Source organism: Diplotaxodon limnothrissa, linkage group LG2 (genome assembly GCF_057381915.1).
Source record: "Diplotaxodon limnothrissa isolate DT_005_m linkage group LG2, D_limnothrissa_male_GT1.1, whole genome shotgun sequence".
Taxonomy (NCBI): Eukaryota; Metazoa; Chordata; class Actinopteri; order Cichliformes; family Cichlidae; genus Diplotaxodon; species Diplotaxodon limnothrissa.
In genome coordinates, this window is record NC_140597.1 from 6,577,629 (window position 1) to 6,590,969 (window position 13,341).

Genomic DNA, 13,341 nt, shown 5'->3' on the forward strand with positions numbered 1-13,341 from the left:
TTCTCAATATTAAAATTTGCTTTATGAATTCAAGGTCTTTTTACCACTTTTAGGCCTCAGCTTTGTTACCATTAGTGTTGATGAAAAGCTGGCACTAGTAGCAGAGAAAAGGTATTCCTTAATTTGAAAAGAAATTAACAGATGTGAATGATGATGATTTATTTTTCAACTAAGGTTATTCTGCTTGGAAAACACTTTTAAATGTTATGCATGAATAGAAGTGACTTGGTGTGACCCATGGGATTGAAGTGACGCACAGAAAGTGAAGTCCTTCACTTTCTGTTTGGTTCAGTTTAACCATGGAAAAAACAACAACCGTTGCTCCTGGGTAAACATTTAAGGTTCTGGTGACTGGGCATAGGGATGGGTATCGTTTAGGTTTTATCCGATACCAGTACCAAACCGGTACTTTTGAAACGGTGCAGGAGCTTAAACAGTGCTTGAACCGGTGCTTAAAGAATGGAGAACACAAACTTTGTCCAAAAACCTCTCATATTCAGCTGTTTTTTTGTAAAAAGCTAACAATGTTAGCCTTTTCTGCAGCTATAGGGCATATATGGTATCACTCTTGGTTGGAAGCAGTGCTTAAACAATGGAAAAAACACACCAACGTTGTCCAAAAACCTCTCATGTTTAGCTGTTTTCCACTGTTTCTTTGGTCATTTTAGCCTTATTGGCCAGGGTGAAGGGAGCATCTGCCATCAAACAAGAGGACAGCCGCATGATGGAGAATTGATTGATAGAGTTGTTGAATTTCGTTTTTTGGGTGTAATAGTAGATGAAAATTTGACGAGGAAATCACATATTGAGTATATTAGAAAGAAGATGGTTAAAAACATTTATATTTTGGGAAATGTAAGAGATTTATTAGACTATAAAATAATGCGCATTTTATATTTTTCATTGTTTTTCTCATACTTTAGTTACTGTGTCGAAGTTTGGGGGACTACATATGAGAATACTATAAAACCTCTAAACTTATTACAGAAGAAAGTGATACGAATGATTCATAACATTAAATATAGAGAACATACAAATAAATTATTTAAAAAATCGAAATTATTAAAATTAGGAGATTTAGTGAAACTACGGACACTATTAATTATGTTTAAGGCTAAAAATAATATTTTGCCCTTTAAGTTACAAAGAGTATTTTTATTGTGCTCAGGGGGAGAAGACAGCAGAAGGAAATTTTATTTTAAGCATCAGCTAGCTAGGACTACACAAAGATTGATGAGTCCAACGGTTAGGGGTATATGACTGTGGAACTCTCTTCATTATAATTTAAAGAATTGTGTAAATTTACATTGTTTTAAAAAGTGTTACATGCTTAAAATGATAACTCAATATGAAGAATGTGAATGAAATTGGAGTTCATTGAAAAAGGATCCATTATAATTTTTTGTTTTATTTATTTTAATTTGATTTTTCTCCTTGTTACTATGTGGAGTGGTATATTCTGATTGTAAATTTGTTGTTTGGTTTGAGTTAGGACCGGAGATAAATGTTAATGTTAGTTTGTTCCCTGATTTTTGGTGCCCACTCTTAATATAAATTGGATTGTAGATAGGGGGCAGAGTTTAATAAGAATATTTTCTTCTTCCTGCTCCTTTTCACACATGGTTGTAGTGCTTTTTGATAGAAAGTGTGGTTGGTTTGTTTGAATTGTTGTACCAAGTGTGAAATAAATAAAAAATAAAAAAATTTAACTACGGCGGTGTTTGCTAGTTCACCTTACATGCATTAATGTAATAACGTGGTTAGCCTATTCAACGTAAATTACACACGAACAACATTAAGCTACTCACGCAGAGAAGAACGGCTGCTGCTGTATCATCATCCGTCATCATTTCTGCTACACTGGCAGGGCTAGGGGCCAGGACGCTCCTCTTCGGGTTCATGTTGCTATCTCCGGGTCAATAACAGGCACCACACCAGCAGTAGATGTGCTTGGTGTGAGGTCTTGCAGCAAGCTATCAGTGCATTTCTTGGCTTTTAAAAAAACGCTATGCGTCACCAGGTGTTTCAGATTCGAGGTGTTACCTCCTTTGCACAGTATCACCTTAAAGCACTTGATGCAGGCTGCTGAGTTTGCATCTTTTGCTGTGAAGTACAGCCAGACTTTGACCGCTTCGCCTTGGGCATTTTTAATCTGTAGCTCTGCTCTAAAAGAACGTACGTACCTGGGCCCACCTACTACGCTTGCAAAGGTAAAATGATTGGCTGGAATCCAAAGTGTATGATATCTCAGAAAAAAAAAGCACCGAAATGAAGCACCGTAATGTGTGCTGCTTTTCGGTCTGGTTACTACCGTTTATGTCAGAACCGGTGCCGATACCGGTACCCATCCCTATTGAGCCAGATGCACTCCAGCTGAAGTCACTGATAACAGGTCTGATTTCTAGCTGGTAAAGGTTTCCTAGAGCAGAAGGAGGACTGCTGCTGCCAACTGTAGTCTAATATAGTGGAGTTGGTGTCAGACTGTGTGACGAGGCCGTGTTTGGGGATGCAGCTGAATTATTCTGAGGATGGTTGATGAACTTGATACAGGAAGGGCCTAACCTAGCGGATTAGCAGCAACTAAGCTTTCAAAGTGAGAGCAAGGCAGTTGTCCACTAGAAATGAGTGAGTAATGGAACTCCTGCCTGGTTTTGCTGGAGGTTTCTTACTGTTGAAAGGGAGTTTTTCTTTCCCAACACTGCCTAGTGCCAGCTCACAGTGGATGATCTGGTGTAATACTGTACAATCTTTTTATCATATAGAGAACCTTGAGGCAAATGCTGTGATTTCATGGTGTATAAATAACTACGAATTAATTTGAAAGTCAATTGCGAGTGGTGTCATACTCTGTATGTAGATCCATCAATATACCTCAGTGACCTGCCCTGGTAATGTCTATGTGGGGGAAAATGTTGGTTTCAGGTAATTTAAACCCATTTCAAACAAATGTAGCATGCACTTATTCAAATGGCTGCTAAAGCTTGTTTAATTTAAAACATCACTATATGTGGTAAAAACAGCTACAAAGTCACAAATAAAAAGTGGGACTTGAATCAGTCTGATGTTGGTGTTGGTAAGCCACTTGGCCTGATTTCCCAAAGTGTTGTTTTTAATATAACGCAGGGTTATATGGATTTTTAATCATCAAATCTATAGAGGACATTTCTGAATTTAAATGTCTGATATAAACTTGAAAACTCAACAGCCTGCATAAATTGATTACCTCTCTACCTGGAGACAGATGCGCTCCTCCACAACATAGAGAAAATGCAGCCACAATATGAGGCTGATTTATTTATTTACTTGAATTATCATTGCTGACATATCAGCAAACACTTACCTGTTTACACATCCCTCACAGTGCATAACTAGCATTCACATTCATATTTCTGGCTAACCAATGAATGGAAGATTGGCATAAGAAAAAACAGAAGGCTCAGGCTACAGACAGTACACATCACATCTCTACAGTCTATGTAACTATTTCTTGACTTGTGAATGGCACATTGCACTTTTTACTTCCACATATGACAACCACCATCTGTAAAGCGTAATGTCTTTCCATTTTCCAAAAAATTCAATTGGACCAGCAGGGTGGGTAAATGTGGTTTTACACAGTAGAATGTAGAAGCCAGCATGTAACCCTGTCACCACCCTTGGAAAGACGTGCAATCCTAAAAACAATTTGGTGCCTTTCCAGCACAACTCTGACACTACTGAGCCTAAAAATGTACAAAATACAATACAAACACACACCACTCTCTGCCATTGTGTATGTGTGCGGGCATGTGAGGGGAAAGCATATCTAATCTTTACTGCTGCTGTCAGCTGTGACCATTATGAGGGAGGTAAATTACACAAAAAGGGAGAGTGTGTAAAAGAAGCCATTAGTTCTTATTAAGTGTTTTCTTTGCATTTACCTCAGTCTGACCAGATGACAGCTCCCTGTGGCTACAGCTTGGATGTTTTCACCCCGTTTGTTTGTTTTTCTGGATAAAGGGTAATACTCGAGCTTTGTTGGAGGAATGCAGAAAAAAACTCCCTTGGCAGGTTTGCTTCTTACTCTATTTCATAGTCTAAACAAAAGAAAGAGAAAACAGTAGAAAGCATCAGCTTTTCAGTTGTGCTTTCAGGTGTGTTAACTACTGTGAACACATTGCACTGAATTACCAAACACTGTCAGCCTGACTGAAGATTCTGTAGAAGTCAACAGTTTTTTAGCAGTTTGTAAACTTTGAGCGATATAATGCAAGATTAAATTTAAAGACCAGTCCCAACTAAAATCTTTGAAAACAACTAAACGTTTTGTTTTTAGTGATGTGCGGTTCGATCCTGAAATATCGATTCCTCCGATACCAATCATTTATGTTCTAGAATCGATTCTCACATTAAAATATCAATATTTTAGTAATCTAGGGTAAATTTGTAGTTTATCATTAACAGGAAAACAGTGGAAAGAAACTATATCATTTGGATTGGCTACATTCAAAGGAACTACTTCCTCTTCTGCCTTTCATAAGAAACTGTGCGAAATACGGCTGTATAAATGTCTCGCAGCCGCTCACAACAATGGCTGAGCGTAATTGGAGTCATGTGCGAACGTATTTTACCTCCACAAACAGCTGAGACGTGGTTTGCGATACATGTGGCAAAAAAGTGAGGTGTTGTGGCCATACTTGCCAACCTTGAGATCTCAGAATTAGGGAGACATTCAAAAGGGCTGTTGGGGTGTGGGGGGTGATAAATACATTTTACAGTGTTTATTTATCGGATAAAATACATTAAATGTCACCGTTTTTATTGGCCGGCCCGGAAACAGCGGGGGTGTCCAAATTCAGAGGCTGCTTCCACCTGAGGACCCGGCCTTCGCGGTCTAAAGAAAGCCGGGTAGTAGGGGAGACCGGGGATAGTTGTAACGTGGGTCAGTTGTAACACTTCCAATTTCTCCAATCAGGGCTAAGTTTCAAATGATGTGACTCATCCTGTGCATGCCCAACTCAGTTCTGCTATCACATGTGAAAAATCAGCACATTTTGTCAAACACAGACAATTTAACATGAAAAAAAGTAATTTGTATGCCAAAAAGTAAGTTTTTCTACTTTATTTCAATTTCTAATAGCATTATCTGCTTTGCAGTTAAACTCATCAAACTTAAATTATGTTATTTATATGTCTATGGGGATATATTCTGTGTAGGTCTTTAGTGCTAATGTTTTAGCCGTTGGCTGTAATGTTAGCTAGTTCATGGCTATAGGAGTCTGGGTCAGTTGTAACAGCAACAGTCTGGGTTAGTTGTAACAATAATGCAGATGTTACAACTTACCACACTATTACTTTAACTTATATTAAACAAGTTGGGGCAACGACATCAGCAGAGAGAGGTTCACTGGTCGCTTTTGTATATGCGGTTAATGCCATTGGCAACACAATTCCTCCAATGTTTGTGTTCCCCACACATACATTATGCAGACCACTGTGTCAGAGATGGACCAGTAGGAAGTACTGGTAGTGGAAATAAATCAGGATGGATGCAAGAAACAGATTTCCTCGTCTTTCTGAAGCACTTTGCAAACCACACCAAGGTAAGCCAGGATAAAAAGTAATGGAATTGCGATGCTGGTGAACAACTACATTTTTTCAGCTTCATTGTTATGTTCAAAATTGGTGCAAGAGTTGTAGGTTATAATGCCCACTGAGCCAATGAGGCCAAACTCAAGGAAGACCAACCAAAATTAATGAAATATTCAGTTGCAGAAAATTCCATAATTTGTCTTTTTTGGGGGGCTGGAATATGTTCAAAAGCTAGATTTCTGCATTCTGTCACACACACACTGCTACATAAATGGCTCTAAGTGCATTCATGTGTTGAATAAACAAAGATTACATGTTAATATTTTGTCAGTACCCTTATTTCATTGTGTTACATTTCACCCCAGGATATGTTACAACTAACCCAGACTATGGGGTTAATTGTAACATTTCACTCTTTGTGTTTGAGGCCATACCATGCAATGGGTAATTGTGCTGCAGAGAAAATAGCTGTACTTGGTTGAGACCAGTGTTGGTCAAGTTACTTGAAAAAAGTAATCAGTAATTAATTACTGATTACTCCCCCCAAAAAGTAATCCCGTTACTTTACTGATTACTTATTTTCAAAAGTAATTAATTACTTAGTTACTTAGTTACTTAGTTACTTTTTAAAAACACGATTTACAACCTGAAGAGGTGATAAAGTGATAGATCTTTCAGCCCAATTCTACTTTTTCTACATAATCCATCATACAAAATGTAATCAAATGGAAAAGTCTCTTTTTTTTAACTTGTTTTATCAGTTTTAATCTTTTAACTTTATGCATCAAGCAAAACATTTAATTATATGCAACATTCTCTGACTTGAATAAATTAGTTTAACATTTAAACCTATTTTCTACACATTCCAGCACATAAAATAAAATATTTTTTGTGTTTTCACTCACTCTTTCAAACAGATGCAAGTAAAACACAGCAGAAAATAAATAAAGTCAAAGACTCAGCGGTCCTTTTGCTCTATTTTCACCTGTAAAGCAGGAGCAGGGTAGGCGGAGGGTTACCCTGGTGTAGGTGTGCTGCGGTCAGTTGAAGAATCCGCGCGAGTGTCTCTGTGAGTTTCCCATCACGTCGTAGCTACTCGGTGCTTGCTCGGAAGTTTAGGGGTTTTTTTCGCTATAAAAAGAAGTTTTCTTCCCACGCACGATGGACGCTAATGTTTTTGTCACTTTTTATGGAATCAAACTCAAAGTAAGGTCAGTACTTCCACGCTTTAAACGCTGCACGCTCATACTCTCTCCCGCACTCGATATATTATCCATTGTTGATCTGCACACAGCTGCTGTCACCAACGTCGCACTTGCTTACGTCACTGTCATGAGACATTCTCGCAAAAAAAATCACGGTTTTAGTAACGCAGTAACGCAGCGTTCCTACGGAAAGTAACGGTAATCTAATTACTGATTTTGCAATAGTAATCCCTTACTTTACTCGTTACTTGAAAAAAGTAATCAGATTACAGTAACGCGTTACAAGTAACGCGTTACTGCCCATCTCTGGTTGAGACATAACATTTTAACAACAAAAGTATAGATAACCCCCCCCCCCTCCCAAAATGGTTTGTTCCAGCTCTCCCCTGCTCTGGCTCTAGCCCTTTCTGCCAGAGCGATGGTGGCTGCGACGCAGCTGAGCGGAGGTGTAAGTGCCTGGCTTAAAACAGGACATATTAGCTGCATTTAACCTTCAGTTACTCTTTATATAGTTAGGTAGGAGTCAGACCAGGAAAACATTACACCCAGGTAACCTGCAGTGTTGACATCAAATATGAATGTCTTGTTTTGGTGAGCAGTTTCCTATTCATACAGGAGTGGCACTCAATGTGGTTTTATGCTGTTATAGCCCACCTTCTAGGTCAAATGTGTGGCACATTCAGAGATGTTAGAATCAGAATCAGAATCAGAATACTTTATTGATCCCTGGGGGAAATTATTTTTTGTTACAGTGCTCCATTTTAAACCAACATTAAGACAAGACAGACAATACACTAACTAAGAATAGTACAATATATACATACATACATACATACATACATACATACATACATACATAAATAAGTCACTCATAAATAAATAGTTGGAAAAGAAACATGTGTAGCTGTAGCAGCAAACAGTGTGTTAAGTGGATGCGTTGTACAGGGAGATGGCCACAGGCAGGAATGATTTCCTGTGTCGTTCAGTGGTGCTTTTCGGTAATCTCAGTCTCTCACTGAACGTGCTCCTGTGACTGACCAGCATGTCATGGAGTGGGTGGGAGGTGTTCTTCTGTGTACCATGGTTGTAATGATTGGTTATTTGTGTTACCTCTTATCATCTTATCAGCTCGAAGTAGTCTTCTCCTCTGACCTCTGACATGCAGACAGTTGCCATTCACTGGATATTTTCAGTTTTCAGACCATTCTCTGTAAACCCTTGAGATAATTGTGTGGATAACTCCCAGCAGATGAGCAGCTTCTGAAATACTCAGACCAGCCCATGTGGCGCCAGCAACCACGGCACGTTTAGTGCCGCCCAAATCGCCTTTCTTCTCCACTCTGATGCCGGGTTAGAACTTCATCTCATACTTCGTCTCCTTTTTACCTAAATATTGATAGCAGGCTTGTCTTGTAGCTTCAATTAGTTGTGTGTCAAAATATTTTTTGTGAATTTTTTACTGTGAAATGCGAAACAACATCAGTGTTTACATGTTCTGTATAGCAGAATATAAACATCTTTAGGTCCTGAAGAGATTTTTCCAAAATTCTTGCAATTTCAGACCATGGAAGGACCTGGATCACAGAGGATCTTAGGATCTGAGTGTAAGCCAGCAGCAAACTCAGCCTTCAGCACAAGTGTCGCAGCAGTGCATGCTCCGCTCCAAATTTTAGTAAAGTGAGTAAAAGAGACTTGGCAAAGAAAATTGTCACAAACCGAACGGACAACAGAGCAACAGACTGTGAAAGGACAATCCATTGATTCTGAGATAGCTGGTAAATTCTTCAGATTTGATTGATTTACATGACGTGACTCATGTACTGTACTAAATGACTAACTTGCAAGCTGCACAGCTCAGTGATTAAATATCACCAGAGGCTTTCATGGAAATATGAAAGAAAGGGATGGAAAAAGGTGTTTTTGTTTAATGTTTTATCCCTTTGTCTTAATTGTGAAAGGATTTTATCAGAGTAAGCAGTATTAGTTTATCCAACTTGAAATCTTGCTATATTTTTTCAATGAAATATGTGTTTAACATTACACACACAATTATGCCCTATAGGTCCATATTCACAGAATATTACTTCATAAGCACCAATGAAACTTGCAAGCTGCACAGCTCAGTGATTAAATATCACCACAGGCTTTCATATTTCTATCAAAGCCTCTGGTCAACTCTTGAGCCACGATCCAGCAATCGTGGCTCAAGAGTTGGGAGTTCACCTTGTAATCAGAAGGTTGCCGGTTCGAGCCCCGGCTTGGACAGTCTCGGTCGTTGTGTCCTTGGGCAAGACACTTCACCCGTTGACTACTGGTGGTGGTCAGAGGGCCCGGTAGCGCCAGTGTCTGGCAGCCTCGCCTCTGTCAGTGCGCCCCAGGGCAGCTGTGGCTACAATGTAGCTGCCATCACCAGTGTGTGAATGTGTGGATAACAGGTTGTGTAAAGCGCTTTGGGGTCCTTAGGGACTCATAAAGCGCTATACTAATACAGGCCATTTACCATGAAAATGACCTATTGCTGCTTTAAACACTAATTTAGAAACAAAACTTTTATCATTTGTATGGCAAGCTTGTTTGTTGTCACTCAAGATATTGATTAAATGCTACTGATCCAAGCTTCTATTTGCCTTCCAAAGCAAATGCCTTAAAATAGAACAAAGGAAGTCGAGTTGTAGCTTTTGATTGCTCTTTATGTGTGCCTGTTCATTGATTTATATTGTTTCAAGCTGTGAATGGATCTTAATTGGTGAAAGGTAACTTCATAGTGCAACCAGATAGTTGTCTAGATCAGCGTGAACTAGCTGCCAAATGAGCAGTAAGATCAATGTAAAGGTCCTTGGATCTTCATTTTTAGGGGCTTATTGTTGCTTGTGTGCTGTTGTACACTGTTTTAATTTGAATAGAAATAATCAGTACTCTATTGTAAGGGATACACAATTTTTTTTCAACAAGAAGTTCCAACATTGACAAACTGTCCCACTCATCGTCTGTTTAAGCAGGGTGGCACTAATCATAAAGCATGAGGTGTAATATTCCTGCCAATAAGGATGTTTTTGCCTTTGGGGAAGTAAAAAAAAAAATTCTGGGTCTCACCTGGTGAAGTGAGTTATTGGTATTGATCAGTAGCTCCAGTTATATTAGTTCTTTCTCTGGTGAAGTAAATAACATATCCCCCCCTTTCTCCGGACTACCCGGAGACAACCCACACAAACACGGGGAGAACATGCAAACTTCACACAGAAAGACCCTGGCCTGATGGTGCAATTGAACTCAGAACCTTAAGCAACAGCGCTAACCACCGTGCCACCTATTTACATTATACTATTTATGCAATAAGCATAAATAAGCAATAAGCAGCCAGTGAACATGGGGAAACATGTTGCTGTAACCACTGTTGCTGTGGATGTTAGTGCATGAATTGGATTCAGACATTAACATATACTAATTTGATATTTTACCATTTCCACCAAGGAAGGACAAAAAATGGGTATTAAAGTGTATTTTGTTTTCAGAAGCTGCGGAGTGGAAAGGGAGGGAAGTGAGGCTCACAAGTACGGGTTAATGAGGTTAAAGAGATGGGAGCTAACGTGTCAAGACATAATGGTCTCTATAGTTTCAAGGTTTCTTGGAAATAAACAAAAAACCCCACAACTTTTTTTTTAAAAAAAAAATCATTCTTTTTAAGAAATGAACGTGTGTTTCTGAGCTTCCCTTGTGAATAATTTCTAATGAGATTCTCGGCATTTAATAATGTCCAACATTAAAAGTGTCTCAAAGAAAAAAGAAAAGGCAAGACATGCAAAATGGCCACCCATAGCTCAGCAGTTTGTTTTGCAAAGTGACCAGAGGGGGTCCACCCGAAGGGGGGTTTGGGTAATTAGCCACTGGGGCAGCAGCCGAAAGTCACGGTCTCCCTCAAAGCTGTCGTCTGTTGCATGCTGATAACATTGACATGCCCTTCGCTCACGTCACATTGTGCTTCACACGAGACAAAGGCAGGGGAGCACAGAGGAATGAAAACTCTGAGGAAAGGAAGGATGGTGAGGAAGACAGTGATGGATGAAGAGAGGGGTTGACCTTCGCTCATTAGTGACGCGACCTTCCATAATCGATGAGTGGTGCAGTTGGAGGCACGGGCACCCAGCTGACCACACTCTGTCTTCTGATACAGACAGATTATCGGAAAGGGGGGGTGGGGGGCTTGGTGAGAGATTTTGGGTTCCTTTTCTCCATTATTGTGATTGAGACATTTTTTAAATGGTGTAAGTGGCCTATCTGTTGGACATGAAACACAGATAAAAGTTCAACATTTGAACAGGAAACTTTGGGTTATTTGTTGCCAAGAGTAGTCATATGGGGCATGTGATGGCGTTCTTATGGGCTGCTTCACAGCATGATTAAATTGAGCATGAATTATCAATAATCTCTCATTATCATCATCATTATGTGTAAGTTACATCTTCTATGCTGGACTTTACATAACCACAGACTAACCAGAAAGTAGTTGTGCCTGACCTTGGCACACTGAGAATAGTATAGCTGCTTGGCAAAGTACTGTAAATAAATGTGGTCTGATTTGTGACTCTGGTACCGAGTGCTGTTGAATGACGTTGCCAGTAAAGTTGGTTCAAAGCAGCCAGTAAACTGAAGGGACAAAGTTTCACACCATTATCTGAAACAACAGACATTCAGTAATAAAGAAAATAAACACTCCAAAAGGAAAGTTGAACACAAGCAAGGTAAACAAGGTTGACCTTCTCTGAATCTCTTTAGGATTAAAAATTCCTTCCTTTTAATGTTTCCAAATTACAGAAGGCATGACGGCTCGGTCTTCTTAATTCGATCTCAAAAGGTCAATTACTGACCCAAATGTTCTCTGCCATTTTATTGGTATGCCTCAGTTTGGCTTTAAAGTTTTGCTACGGATATTTTTCAAATTGTAAAATTAAATGTCTGAGATTGTCTAAATGCTAGTGTATCAACAGCTATCTAAATATTTGCACAGCACAAGCTTATATTAACGTAGTAAAAACACTCTGGTCAGCATATTTAAAACCTTAAACAGTCCAAACAGTGCTGGTTTGGCCTGTAGCCCAACACTTTGTGATTTTTGTTGTTATAGTGCTGTGGCTGGACCAAAACATGAATATTAGTTACGTCCCAGAACAAAATCCAGTGCCAGGGCTGATGCTGATTGCTACAGTTTGGGAACAGATTATATGGTCATGAACAGAGATGTCTTTTAATATCAGTTTCGGTTCATTTTAAAATTAGATGTTACAACTAACCTGATAATACATTTTTTTGTAGGAAACCTTTATGTAGCTTATGTAGCTGCACGACCTCTTATATTTCCAGTAGTTTTACAGGTATCCACCAGTCGATCCCTGGCCCAATCCACAATTTTGTCCAAATGAGTTATCTCGCAGTCTATTGTCTGCCTGTCTCATACCTATAAATCAACATGGAGGTTAGGAAGCAGAATGGGTACACTCTGACTTGAATTTTTTGGCTTCTAAGCTGCAGTCCTTTGAATGCTTTCCAGGAAAGCTTGTCCAATAATGTTCTGTTATACCCAAAAGATTACAGTGTCTCTTCTATTTCTGTAGTAATAAATTGTTCACTCCTTGTACTGTAGTCATAGTCCTAGAAAAAATATACTTTGGTCTATTGATATTCACATTCTACAAATTACTTCTTTTCAAGCATATCTCCAGGTTTACCAGAAAAAGGGTATTTAGGATCTAACAGTCCTGAATTGACGTGTAGGCACAAATCTTTTAAAATTGGAATAAAAAAATACACAGTGCTGATTGTGAAAAGGGCTATTTGTAATATATTATTGCCTATTCAGAGCACTATAAAGCATGCTGAGAGGGGACTTGTATTAATGGTACCTCCACTCAGGAATCTTATGATGAAAAAAATAATGAGGCGCCCAAAAACACACTGCTCAGAAATAAAGGGAAGAAAAAAATCAGCTAGTGACCTTGTCACTACTGAGAGCATGATACAGTACCTGCACTTCATTTAAGCATGTAGACATGGTTAGAAGACCTGCTGAAGTTCAAATTGTTCATCAGAATGGAGAAGAAAGGTGATAACAGAGGTCAGAGGAGAATGGCCAGACTACTTCAAGATAATAGGAAGGCGGCAATGCCTTAACCACTTGTTACATCCATGGTATGTAGAAGAGCATCTCTGAATGCACAGCTCATTGAAACCTGAAGCAGTTGGGCTACATCAGCAGCTGATGGGTGGCACGCCAAGTGCCAGTTCTGTCAGCTAGTAACAGGAAACTAAAGCTACAGTTCACACAGTCTGACTAAAATTAGACAATAGAAGATTGGAAAAACGCTGCCTGATCTCGGTCTTGATTTCTGTTGTAACAGTTGCATTGTTGGATCAGAATTTGGTGTAAACAACATGAATGCAAGATCCATCCTGCCTTTAATCAGCAGTTCAGGCTAGTGTTGATGGGCTAATATTGTGCAGGATATTTCCTTGGCACACTTTGGGCCCTTCAGGATTAGCTGAAGATTATTCAAACCACCCCCTACCTTCC